The 14723-nt window shown below is 45.8% G+C and overlaps 1 protein-coding gene across 1 annotated transcript in view; it reads right to left on the reverse strand.

Moving 5' to 3' along the window:
- Positions 1-14723, reverse strand: part of T265_09176 (hypothetical protein) — a gene marked incomplete at both ends in the record, with an annotated part of 44967 nt that overhangs the window by 28231 nt on the left and 2013 nt on the right. Inside the window, one exon of the mRNA XM_009175187.1 lies at positions 1220-1343. The remainder of the gene's footprint in view (positions 1-1219; positions 1344-14723) is intronic.

Raw genomic sequence — 14723 nt, forward strand, 5'->3', positions numbered from 1 at the left:
CTGGGTCTAAGGATAGTCTTTTATTTCCCTAAACCCGTGTTTATTTATCATTCCCAAAACTCGATCCCAAAACCACCCCTACACGAAATACTGCTGTCGGACGTTGGGTGCTACTCGTTATGTAATCTTCGCTTTTAATGCACAACGAAGATAGTGTATCTAAGTGATTCACATTCGACTCAACCTAAAACCCTATTCCATCGACATAGCTGCATTGTCAGCTCATCAGTGCTATCAAGATGAGTCAAACGTCTCAATGCCACGATCACCAGTCGCCCGATGAGTCTATAATTCTTTTGCAGCCTGTGTCAAGTTGCAGTCTTCCATAATTCAGTCTTTAGAATTCACTTCCTGCACTTTCAATAACATTCAATTTTTCAAGAACAAGGTTAACGTTTATCCACTCCAACCTCAACGGTGCTTCACTGTATGCCCTATTCAAACATATCAGCCTACGTTTTCCTCCTCATAGTTTGGCTCGTGCATTTGACCATCTGTTAATCTTATAGAAAGACCCTAACTGTACGGTCTTTCTTGTCCCGGGTAAGGTACTCTACGAATAATAATCTTTCTTGTCCCGGGTAAGCTACTCTAGCGAATAATAAAAAAGAAAAACTGAGAGCCTTTAAGTAAAAGTTAGTCAAACGCTGAGCCCGTCCCTTCGAGGCCGTTGTTTTAAGGTAGCAGCTTAACCCCGAAACGCTGAGAGAGAGCGTCGGTATAAGTATGCAAACTGTGGCATGATAGTACCTCCTGGACATGTCACCTCGGAGGTACTCCATTTACTACTAACATAAGAGCGGGGACAAAGTTTCATGATAGGTCGTGTCATGAGAAGTACGTAATCTCGGTTCCGTCGGGCGTTCAGGACGCATCTAGTTACCTACGTGAATCGTATCGACAACTAACTTATGGGGTCGCTTAACAGAGGCAATCATATCGGAAGTGTAACCAGAAGTGTGTAGTATCTTGTCTCTGCAAAAATTCCTGTGCTGCTAAATATCACTTCGTCAAAAGGAAACTGAATGTTCACTCTCCGACAACAGTAAATGAGACAGAGAAAACAAGAGGACCACCTTCCTTGTGCCTGTACCAACCAGGTGAACTGCAATGCAGCGCTAACTGGCAGAAACCTGAATGACAGGCCTTAATCAGAAAACACCTATTAAAGATCATTTGAAGACGGAACACAGACAACACATTTAACGGTAAAACTTACGGTTGTTTGACTGGCAAGGCAATCTGGAATGGTTTCCTTGGAAACGGTATTATCAGCAAAAGGAGGTGGTATGAACACTTATACGTCTCTGCCTTTTAGTTTGCGAGTGCAGAATTGAGGTGTGCTGGAAAGAATGTACAACAAGAATGATCATAATCGTCCAGCCGCAACACTGTTTCAGTGCCTAGCTGTCATACCAGCGAAAGGAAACACGACGGTTGGGATACTACCAGATTGCTCAAGCATAGACAGGAGTAGTCAAGAAACAAAAGATGGGTTCGAACCAGGGACCTTCCAGTGAGCAAGTTCGCGCCCTGACCATTGAGTTATCTCGGACCCATGCAACGAAGTTGGACCGTGACAAATGATATGTAAAGAATTATTCAAGGTAGATTGAAAATACCGGCTACCGTCATCATCATATCACATCACTGACAGCAAAACTAGATGGGAACACTGGTGCTTCACTGCCATACAGTTATATCAGTTCATTTGAATAAAGCCCCACAATAGTAAGAAATTGGGCAAAGAGGGTGAACTAAGGCACCAAACACTCGAGTTGCCTACATTTGCAGCACTTAGTCAGATATTATACAGAGCTAAGCACAGATGCTCTTTTGAACTTGAGCCTGAAGGAGGTCCAGGAGATGGTGGCATTCGCCGCATGAGCCAAACGCACCCTATTCCACCTGGTTCGACCAACCCGCCAAAAGAGGACAGGTGTCAGCGGCACTTCATACACAGAGCCATCGTGTTGAGCGACGTGCTAAACGGCAACTCTGCTGGCATCGTTCACAAAAACCTCTGGAAGAACCCGAACAGCGTGTGCGACATATCGATACCAGCACGCCATCAGAAACAGAAACCCAACGCGCGACATCAAACCTTCAAAACGATAAGGCACCCTGTATAGGTGGCCTTAACCCCGATGCCTTCGAAGGAGGTTATGGAGTTCTGGTGAGCAGTCTGACAGTCCTTTGTTCTTCAGAGGCGCGCAAGGTGTAACACACCTAGGGTGGCCGCTGAGAAAATTTTCGAACCCTGATGTGAAACCGCCATTCCCTTTCGGACAAGACGTCTTCTGATGTTGACTCTCAGTGGAAGGTACTGTCCGCAACCCTACAAGATGTTGAGCGCTTCGCTAACGCAATGGCTCAACTAACCAGGCCTGGGCATTGGATCTCGAGCCTGGATTGTTGGACTGAAAATTTTCGAGACCAGTTCAACTAACCACCCAGAGTTGACCAGCTGAATCCCCAACCTGCACGACAGCCTTGGACAGTGAATCTTGAACCCCCCGATAGCATCGGAAATAATGAATGCCATCAAATGTCACCGAGCTGCTGGCCCCGATGAACTTCCACCAGCTGTGTTCAAAGATGGAGGTGAAATTTTCAGCAGATGCTTGTCTAGCCTACCTACCTCTATCTTGCAAAAAGAGGCTACTTCGATTAACTGGGTAAAGTCGGTAGTGGTGTCTATTTTCAAAATAGGTGCGTGCAGTGGTGTGACGGTCATAACGGAATGAGCACAACCACTCATGTAACCTGACTGTTTCGCTCATTTTACGTTGTCTTACGAAAGTGCATGAAGACGGGCATGTAGGATTTCGGCCGGAGAGTGGCCATGTGAACCACATCTTCACACTCCGTCAAGTTTTGAAGCAGCGATATGTGTACGGCATGGTGTACCTTGACGTCAAGAGTGCGTGCGATTGTCAATAGGTTCGGTCCTCTCAACACGCTCGAGACACAGGGTATGTCACAGAAGTTCGTGAATATGTGAATACATACATGCTTATGGGTGCGCGAGTGTGCGGAGGGACTCTCCAAAGGCTTTCTTACAAGTGGTGGTGTCCGACAGGCGTGTACACTGTCTACATCTTTGTTCAAATTCGTTATTGATAAACACTGGAAAGTTTCCGAACCATAGGTATTCACATCTTTCCGAGCCAGGACCTTGAAGGTCTCGAATATGCAGACGATATTGTTCAAATTTTTGAAAAAGAGCAGAAAGCGCAAGCATTGGTAAAAAAGGCCGACCGAGGTCATCCAGTCAATCGGGGTATGCTACGCGACCACGTAGTGAAGTCATGCTGCAAGATGTCGTTTTTGAACATGCCTGAGAACTCAGGTATTGGCACTAATCAAGTAGTGGAACAAGATACGTATCTCGGAAGTTGCACATACTATGAAGCAATGTGGCAGACGAGGTCAGCGTATGAGTTTCGAAAGCCAGAATTGTATTTGGTATGAGGCAAGACTAATCCCATTCCTCCTCACAGCATACCCATTAGCTTTCGTGAATAGACCGTATTCATGCTAGTTCAGAAAAAAACAATTCAGCCGGCGTGTACGATGCCACCTAGAAGTGAACAGACTAACGTGGCAGAATGGAATAATGTTACGCAAAATTTAGGTGCTACTGTTTTGACCAATAGAGAGCGGTGAAAATCAGAGAAAGAACGAAAAAGGCGGATGCCCCAGAAGCTAGGCTTTATTCATTCAAAAATCTGACACTGGGCTAAAACCAGAAAACGCGATTTAACAATGAATGATGAAACTGTGAGGAAAACACAGCAAATATACATTTGCCTACCTCCCCCTGGAATAAATGTTCACGGGAGTTCGTTTTATAGTTGAGTAATACCAGACCCCTTTGTTGCGCACGGAATAGTCGTTTCCACCGTTAGTTATGCAACTTGTATTTGGACACAGATAAGCAACCGGAAAACAGAAATACTCGTTCACGACCATCAGTGGATATTTATTTCAGGTCCTTAAAGGCAGTGGTCATTTGAAGTCAATGCTTAAGTGTTCAAAAGACTTGTGTAGCTTTAATAACTGTACCACCAGATGGCTTGAAGAAATGTGGGTTTAACTTCGCACACACATTACACTGCTTAATGAAAAGTCGGGTTTCCTCTGGTGTTGTGCTCGTGCAACTCTGTATCGGTCCCTTGGCTGTCTCTTAACGGAGACCAAGGAAAATTACTACAACTGTATTTATAGGGTAGTCACAGAGTGTTCCACAAGTCGTGCCAGAATCTCCGTGAGGGGGCGAGAAGTGTCGAGTCAAAGATGCTCGACTCGGGATTGGTTGGCATTCTGACTAATCAGGGCACGCCTTCGTTTGGTCCGTGTCCTGCAAGTGACACATCCGTCCAAGTGATGTGATGTTAGGTTATTAGGGACGGTTGGCCTCCGGACAGCTAGGGGAAACGGGAGGTCCTTGACACGGGTGAAATGAGTCATACATGTTGCTCCAGCATGGCACGGAGTTACGTGTGAGTGTTTTAGATCCAGATGAGGTGAAGAATTCACATCTTGACTTTCTCTGATCTAGGTGTGAGGAACCTGGTAGTATTCCAACCCTCGAATTTCATTCGGGTGGCGTGGTAGCTAGGCACCGAGAGGATCTTGCAGTGGAAAGAGTATCTTTATACTATCTTACAGACGCTCCAAGAGAGCTTATCAGTGGCTTCGTTTTCGGTATCTGGTCTGTGGATTACACCAAGAAGGCGATAGTTCCATCCGCTATCGAATTTTGTTATTTTTATTTCCCTTTTTTGCCGTGTTGAAAACATGGACGCAACGGACCGCTGATCGGTTACAATCTTTAAATGGGTACTAAATAGGTAGTTTCCAATCGCACTGCTTCGATAATTGCAATGCTTATTGTTCAATGGCAGAATGTTTTTCACTACCAGACGGTGTACTTGGGAAGAATGTGAGGAGTGTGCCACTTTGGTTCAGTGTAACGGAAATAACCACATCAGAAGCATCAACGTCCAGTATCGGATACATGGTCGGATCGACAGCAACCACTGCTGCACCCATGAGCTCCCTTAAGACTTTCAGACGCTTTTATAACAGGTTGTATTGTGAGTGGTTGGATAGATTTTCTGAGAAACGGCTTATCCAACGGGAGTAGTACGCGAACAAGCCACCTAGACGTTCCTGGGATTTCATGTCCGCCGGAACGGGAAGTTCTTGCAAGTCTCTGAAACGACCAGGGTCTGGCTTGATGATGCCTTCCATGATTTCATAGCCAAGGAGTCTGAGTTTAGTGGTGGAAATTGTGCTCTTATCGTGATTTAACTAAAGGCCATATTTTTGTGCCAAGGCGAGAAGACGCTGGAAATTTCGATTGTCTTGTTCATACTTTCCACTAATGGTAAGATAATCCACATAGGTATATGTCCCGGTGAGTCTTTCGGCGGGTATTATGTCATGCATAACTTTTGAAAGCACGCCACTCTATTCATCACTGCAAACGTAATTAAGGGAAATCTACGGATAGCCTCAGAAGCCGTGTAGCTTCTATCACTTCCCTCAGTGGGTATTTGATGATAAGCACTGTCAATACCACGCGTGCTGAAGACGTGAGCTGATTTACTACTCATATCCAGTTGCACAATTTGGTAATCAACCATCATTCGTTTATTCTGCTGCTCATTCGTCCTGACGAGCACTTGCGATCTCCATACGGACTTCGAGGATTTATGGATTTGTTGATCGAGTAAGTGCTCTACTTCAGAAGCAATGTATGGCACCAAAGCATCAGCGCTGACGTCATGCTGTCGATGATGAAGATGATGATCAAAATCAATGAGAACCTGGTCGTCTGTAGAATAGAATGTCGTGTTGACGTCATGGCAACGGGCTTGCATCTTGGATGAATTGCAATGTGAGAGGTTCCGCTAGGGCAGTGAAAAAACCACAAACGAAGGTGTTGAGGATATCAATGTCCCCAAAAACTACCTTTGTGCTAACGAACTTCCGCCATTTTTCAAAGTCAAACTAAGGATAGATATGTATGTGTCAATTTTCTGTAAAACCCCTGTTGTTCGGAGCATTACAGTTGGGTCCAAGGTTTCCTCTTCAAACTATTCCGCTATACTAGGAATCAGGATCAGGCAACATAGCTTGGGAGCGAATATCGTTACGGTCCACCCACATTATCGTTTGCCCGCTGCGTTATCAAAACAACGTATCTGACGACGCAATATGGGGGCAGATCAACTCAAAGTAATGTTTGAGCAACAACCGCAACTCGCAAGAGTAGTTATGGAGTGCTTATTAACTACACCTTTGGTTTCACCGGCTGCGTCGAGCATACCAGTCGGTTGACGGAATCGCTGACAGTATCAACGAGTTTCGCTATGAACCTTCGGCTAGCATAACGCTTGATGCTTGGTTTCATCGCTATGAAGACCTGTTCAGGGTCAACTTTTCAATTCAGGATGATAGTTGAAAGGTCCGCCTCCTGCTCCACACACTTGGACCCACATAGCATGATAAGTAAGCTAATATATACTTCCGAAGAACCCACACGAATTCACTTTTGAAGAAACGGTTCACGCGCATTCGCGAATATTGGGCGAGTAAACCTCAACTTTCAACATCCGTTATCGATATCTGAAGCAGGTGAAAAGTGATGCAGACGATTTTCTCACTTATTCTGGCATCGTGAACCGGTTAAAACTCGGATCGTTAACGGAAGATCAGTTCAAGTTGCTGATTTGTATATGGAAGTTACAATCGCCGAAAGATGCAGAAATCCGTATCCGACTCAGCCGCATCGAGCAGGACCCATCAATGACGGTGCAGGCCATCATCTCGGAATTCAACAATTGCTTAACCTGAAGCATGACACCACGACGGTCCAACTTGGGGGACATGGCGGTTCCGAAGTTCATCAGGCTACAGAAGAGCCTGGTTTTATCAATTCCGACCCGACCAAATCGGCCTCACGGAATTCTAGTCGGAAGTAAATCAAACGCCCAAGGAAAGTAGCCTCGCAATGTTGGCACTGTGGAGCCTAACACTTTGTCAAGTTCTGTCCCAACTAGTAGCATCGGTGCCGCAAATCTAAATCCGTGGGATACAAAGAGGGGTATTGTCAGCCACGGATGCATATGGCCATCAAGCGTTCGTTCCAAACTAAAACCGAACCCTGTTGGCTCCTCTCTCAGTTTACTAGCTACTTTCCAGATCAACACATCAGGTTACCGAAAGTATCTCACAGTCACCCTAAATGGTCATCCGGTCCGGCACCATCAGTGCCTAGGTGCCGTGCCACCCGAAGAAGGCACGAGGGCCACGATACTGCCAGATTTCCCAAGCCTAGACTGGAGCAGTCTAGGTGAAGAAACATCGACCTTCGGGTCAGTAAATTCGCGACCTAACCACTGAAGCATCTCGAGCTGAGCCGGGCAGGCGTAACATACCTGTGGAGAGCACGGTTAGTAATCTCCCATCACCAAGCGCGTAGCCCCAGGATCGAACCAATAAGCAACGACGCCTCTATGAGCAACCACAGGTCAAGCTAAGAAAACGTCTGGAGGAACAGCGCTCTCAAGGGACAGGTGTCCGCAGGCGAGCAGCTCTAAAATCAGAAACCTTATTATAATGGGAGTGAGGCTAAGATCTCTGCGGTAGGTACATTCACTGCGAGCACCACTCTTAAAAATGAGCACTATTATCAACTCACTCCAATGGACCAGATAGACACCGGCTGAGATATTAACCAGCATCCTTAAACAGAGTTGGTGGAAAGACGTCAGGACCAGTAGGACGATGATATCATCTTAATATTTAAAAAAGGGTGCTTGCTGTACAGTGGCTATAGCTGTCACAATTTCACCACCGATGATTTACAGTAGGGTAGATAGCTGTGCATTAGTAGCTGATATAATTGGCGCATAGATACAGGTGTTAGGGAGCTTTTCCCCTCATTCGGTTATGGCTGCACCGAATGCAATCACTGAAATGGCAGGAGCGGCTACTTTCTTCTACTTGACCAATGTCCCAGGCGAATCGTACTGTTGTTCAGGAGGACTGTTTTTTTCGTTTTCTGTTTTCTGATGATTAAGTTATTTGTTCCATTGCTGGTTGTCATCACCACCATCAGCTGAAAAAAATATGTACATTCCACGTAGTAGTAATGGCTGCCACAGTCTCGTTTTCCGATGATTTTGGGCAAATGGGGTATGAAGCTACGCATTAGAGACGGTTGCTGATATAATTGAAGCGTAAATACAGGGTTGTCAGTGGGCTTCTAATTAGGGAGATTGGGAGGGGAGTTATGCGATGAAGGCAAAAGCCTGGATGCAATAGCGCTATTGAAGGGGCGACTGGGTCACATCTGACAATGTCTCCAACCATCGGTGTTATTAAGAGTATTTGATGTCTGTTACAGTGGCGTGAGATCCAAGAAGAGCTATGCCGTCTGCATGCTCGACATCTGTTAGCAGCAGGAATTGTTGCTCGAAGTACTGTGTGCCACGGTCCGCGTATTCTTTCGCTAGATATCACAGCCATCCTGGTCCCCGATAAGCTGATAAGAGGCTTCCGAGGAACGGATTTTGTCTCTAATTTGAAATCCTGATACATGTTCATGTTGTGTTAACTGTTTACTTGCTATTCATCAAACTGTGTTTCCTAATGTTTTAGCCGAGTTCACATCGTCATCACATCGTCGGTGTACCCCGGTGTCTTATCCATTTTCAACGTCTCTTAATCCACTGGACTTAACAAGTCAACCGTTGATGCTATGGTAAATAATATTCCACTTCATACTCTTATCGACACTGATAGCTGCGTTTCTTCTGACATCGCAATGAAGCATGGTTGGACTATATCATCCTCTAAGAACGCTATCTCGATGGCTCAACGAACTTATCTTGCGTTGCTGGAGGTCATCTTAATGCTATCGTGCTGTACAAAAGCACGCGATACGGCGTCAAACTCTCGCTCTTGTCCAATTTGTGTTCAGAAGTCATTTTTCGCCAGGATTGTCTCAGCCAACACCAAAGCTTGGTCATACTATTCACGAAAAAAAGGGCGCCCATTCGCCGGATGCACGCTGAAAGCAGCAAAAGTCAATGCTCCCCCTTTGTTTGACAATCTGACCACTGGGTGTACTCCGATCGCAACAAAATCACGTTGTTTTTCTCTCGTGGATACGGTATTTATCGAGACGGAGATTCGAAGGCTACTAGAAGACAAAATTATTGAGCAGTCCAACTCCACTTGGCGGGCCCAGGTTTTCGTTACTAGAAATGAAAGGCATAAGAAGCGCCTGGTCATCAATTACAGTCAAACCACAAATCGCTTCACGTACCTTGATGCGTAACATCTGTCGAAGGTAGGTAAAGGTTTCCCATTACGCGGTGTTTAGCACACTAGATCTTCAAAGTGCGTACCACGAGATTCCCATTGTCAACAATGGCAAGGTATATGCTGCATTCGAGGTACGTGGCAAACTGCTTCAATTTCGCCGCATTCTGTTCGGAGTTACTAATGGTGTGGCCTGCTTTCAGCGCACCATAGACGACATAATACGTGAGGAAGGTCTGCTCAGTACATTCGCATGTGTTGACAATGTTACTGGGTGGTCGCGATGCCCAGAATCATGATCGAAATTTGGAAAGTTTCCTAGAGGCTTCAAAACTTCACAGTGATCCATTTATTCAGAAAGAGAGCAACACAGTTACTGCGAAAGTACGATTACTAGGATATGGAATATCTCACGGTATGATGAAGCTAGACTCTGAACATTTTCGAGCCCTACGGGAGTTGTCTCATCCAAATGATGTCTGTTCACAACGAAGATCGGTCGGAATGCTGGCATACTACGAACACTGGGTCCCATGTTTTTCGGGGGCGAGATGGCCCAAGTGGTTAGAGCGCGGATTTACTGCCGGAAAGTCAAGCTAGACTCTGAACATTTTCGAGCCCTACGGGAGTTGTCTCATCCAAATGATGTCTGTTCACAACGAAGATCGGTCGGAATGCTGGCATACTACGAACACTGGGTACCATGTTTTTCGGGGGCGAGATGGCCCAAGTGGTTAGAGCGCGGATTTACTGACCGGAAAGTCCTGGTTCGAACCCGACCTCCACCTCTCGACTTCCCCTGTCTAGGCTTGGGCAACCTGGTAGTATTCCAGCCCTCGTACTTCCTTCGGGTGGCATGGCAGCTAGGCACCGGAAGAGTGCTACAGCTGAACGACCTATGTTTTTCGGATAAAAATAATCAAATCGTCCACAATCAGATCATAGCATAGCAATCAGATAGCATACAAGTTGCATTGGATAATCCACAACGATTTGAAAAAAGCTGTTGTGTTTGCAATAGACTACACTCGTCCACTAGTTGTGGAAACTGATGCTTCCGACATAAGCATTGCGGCCACTCTCAATCGAGACGGGCGCCCGGTAGCTCTTTTCACGCACTTTGTCACCGAGTAAGCATCATCACTCAGCAATTTAGAAAGAAGCGCACGCGATTGACGAGGTCCGAGGAAAATGGAGACACTACCTGGTTGGCAATCACTTCACACTTGTTACGGATCAATGATCAGTCGTCTTTATGTACGTCAAACGGCACAAAGATAGAGTGAAAAATGGCAAAATACAGAGGTGGAGACTTGAATTATCTTGTTTTCATTACGATGTCCAGTACCGTCCAGGTAATCCAAATGAAGCCGTTAACGAAGTTTCGCAGACTAATCACATATCTGCGATATCACACGTGGATCTCTAACATCTTCATAACACGTTATGTCACCCCGGCATCATGCGAATGCTTCATTTCGATCGCTCAAAGAATTTGCCGTTTATAATCGATGATGTTAAGGCGATTACAAATCAATGTAGTATTAGCTCAGAATTGAAGCCTCCTTTCCTCAATCAACTTTTTGGCCATCTTATTAAAGCTACACAACCGTCTGAACGCGCCAGAAATCATTTTAAAGGCCCACTTCCATCGACTTCCCACAACAAATACCTTTTAACAATGATGGACAAGTACCCCTGTTTCTCATCCGACTTCGCGTGCCCGGATGTGTCCTCGTCCACCGTGATCAAGTGTTTCCTTCAGTTGTTCTTCTTGTTAGGAATGCCCTCATGCGTCCATTCTGATCGTGGTGGATCTTTCATATCAGGTGGAGTACAAAGGTTCCTTTACGACGCGGCAACCAGTCGAACTACCCCACAAAACCCACGCGATAACGGACTGGTCGAACAGTCTAACGGTACTCTTTGAAAGTTTATCACTCTGGCGTTGAGGATCCAACAACGGGACGTTGCTGAGTGAGATTGCGCGCCACCAGATGAATGGCACTCGGCCCGCTCCTTATCGTGCACCGCTACTAACACAGCACAACACGAAAGATTTCTTGACTTCCACCAGAAGTTAACGTACGGCACCTCTCTTCCAACTTGGTTATTATCTCCAGGTCCCGTTCTGTTAAAAAGAGTGATAAGTTCTTCTAAATAAGATCAGTAAGTGGAAGATGTGCAACTTGTTAATTGCAACCCGAAGTGTCTGCGTTCGTTTCCCGAGCGAAAAGGAACAGTTGTTTTTCTTAGACATCTGACACCCAAAGCACAAAATACCTCCGATGTCTATTAAACGGAATCAAACGAAAGCGTAGCGGCTCCTCAAGTCGAGACTCAATCACATTCGATTGATCATCCTGGAGAAAAAACCGCGCCACCAGAACAATCCAGTGGATTCCGAAGAATGTTCTGCAGTACATCAAAGACTAACAACGTACTAGACCATATAATTTTCGAAACCACCAAGCCCAATCTATATTCTCTTGACAATAACCCCTCCGGTGGAGAACCTTATATACTAATGTTGCGTTTAACTTTTTGCCTGCTATTCATTAAACTAACTGTGCTTCCTAATGTTTTAGCTGATGTACTGAAATTGTTAGAAGATTAAAGTTAACCATTCGGCAATGTTTGTTCTCTATTTCCGGCTCAATCATTCGAGTGCACAACAATACACAGTCAATGGACGAATGTAAGGTTTTCTGGTTAGTCGCTTGGACAAAACAGCTTCCTGCCTTCATGGTCCAGTCACAGAGAACAGCACGACTTCAAATCGAGCGCCCTGTATCACAGGGATGAGGCTCGCTGCTCTCTGTCCGGCTGTTCACTTTGGCCTTCCTTACATGGTTAGACCTCGTTAAACGGGATTTCATTCAGCGTGGCCAGCAATGTCATTGTAGCACCGAAACCAGACCACCCCTTTGAGTAGGTAGCTGTCAGTTATTCATCTGAAAACATGGACAAGGATGTTGGTTTAAGCTGCAAGTTCTATTCACCGAAAACATGGAGACAGGGACAAAAAGCATACGTGCATTAGAGGTGATGCGCCAGTCAGTTTATTATGTTATCCTATTCCTCTAACACATTGAGTTACTCATTGGAGGAAATTGTTCATACGCAAAACCGTTATCAACAGGTTGACTGGGAAATTCCTGTAACCACTGGTGTGCCTCGAAATGTGTGGCTCAAGAGGCGTTATCAATGGGGTTTAGCCAGCTGATCGACCGGGAAGGGTTCACAGTTCCCAAAATCGACCTGCAGTAACTCCGCATCCAGGGTCCAACGTTCCCGACAGAGCCATGAGATGCCTCAAAGCTAGCGACGGACAACTGCGGGAAGTTTTCGAGAATGCCGTAAGCAGCAGCCATACCTCCGATAAATCAGTCCAGGTAGATCGCACTACATCAGCGTAAGCCATACTTTGACAGCCAGAATGTCTCATCGACGCCACCAAGATCGGAAGTTGGAAAACACCACGTGGCTTTCTAGATGCAGGGATTGCCTTTGTATCTTGCCAGCTCGCAGGGAACTTTGCGGCTGCCCAGATAGATTAATTTACCTACTATGCCTATCTGAAAACACGAGGTCAGGCGCCATCTATGGTTATGATATGCACCGTAGAATGCAAGCCACGCGTTTTCGCGGTATCTTTAGGCTATTTAATGCGGTTTGTGAGCGATACGTGAGCAGACGCCTACGGAGCACTTTAACCTTCACGGTGTTGGTAAAGGCAAAGGAAACTAGAGTTGCATGTCAATGGCGAAGGGCGGGATGCGGCATTCTTGTGCGACACACGTGGATGCGTCGAACTCAGGTGAAAGTCTGTGTGAACCATTAAGTGCCCACGGAAGTAGATATTTAAAGACTTTATAACGCGAAAAATCAGAAGGGATGTCTTTCACCCCCAGACACTACCACAGTTACTGACGATCGTTGCGGTCAGAAGCCAAGCACTAATGAAGGTAAATGGTCACCGCTGCTCGTTGGAGGAAAGTCCACATTATCACTTGTCGCATGGTGACCATATAATCGACGCAACTCAGACAAACGCGAAACTCAGCCTGATCCCTAAGAATCTGAGTTTCTTGATGACAGATCAACATGCACGGGATAACAGCACAGAGCAATTCTTCACGCTGGAAAAATTGGTGACCAAGCCCCTAATATATATATATATATATATATATATAATTGCGGATTTAAAATTAAGCATCGCGACGTGTAGCATGCGCGTTCACCCATGTTGATTTGATTTGCGCGCAAAGGGGACGGAGTGTGTGGTTCCGGGTCTAGAAGGCTGTGGACCAAATCGCACAGCCATGTGACCAGTGCCGAATGGATAAAAAGCTTCATCTTGGTCACCAATCCTCCAAACGTCACTGGTATTTAACACCATATGGGCCCTAAGATCTAACGTAACGTTTCAAGCTTGATGGGACCCCGATAAGCGCAACCACATGATCGCTACCGTCTTTCTTGACTGACAGGCGCGTGGTTCGTTGGTAAGTCTGAAACGTTAATCAGCATCCAACAGTAGATTTACCCTAATAATCTTACGCAGCATATACGTCTAGGCATACATACATTGAAGATGATATAGACAACAAACTAATCCGACAAATAAATGGTGCTCCTCGCCTAAAACCTTCAACAAACAAGTCAGTGCGAGACAGGATGGTTCTATATGAAGGGAGCAACGACCCAAATTGTACCTGGCTCCGGATCAGAGATCAGTTCAGCTATTAACCACGTACAGTGCTTATGGCTGACAAACTTCCGTTAACCGACGATCGCGGAAGACAAGCGTAGATACAGAAGTGAGACTAGACACTGCTGGTGTACCAGCAACCGCAGGACATGCTATTACGTGACCAGTCCAGTGGCGAAAATGCCGTCACTTCATAGTTGAAGTGTCCAGCTAAAGTTTGTCTGCTACTGCAAACTGAGCTCACATAGAGTGAGATCCACAAAGAAAACTAAGTCAATTCCATTGATGGCTCTTCACTTCGACATGATTTCTATTCTTAATTCATGTTGATTGTTTTTCAGTTGGATATAGGTCTGCTCTTCACCTTATTTAGATTACTTACATCAGCATTTCTTCAGTTTTGCGGCGCTGCGAAAGCGCGCGCTAACGGACATGATTCGTGCATGAGGAATTCACCCAACTTACCTGGCGAAAACCCTACAACGTCGCAAGTTGAAAGTGGCATCACCGTGTCTCCCGAAGCCAACCTCTCTTTACGTCTCTATGATGTCCTGTGGAGGGTGAAACACTGAAAATGAGGCCCCACGCCCAACTTCGGACCGCGCGCCTAAGCTCAAGGACACCGTCAACGCTGCGAATAAAGCAGGAATGGGTACTGGATGAAAAG

Source organism: Opisthorchis viverrini, assembly GCF_000715545.1.
Source record: "Opisthorchis viverrini unplaced genomic scaffold opera_v5_261, whole genome shotgun sequence".
Classification (NCBI taxonomy): Eukaryota; Metazoa; Platyhelminthes; class Trematoda; order Opisthorchiida; family Opisthorchiidae; genus Opisthorchis; species Opisthorchis viverrini.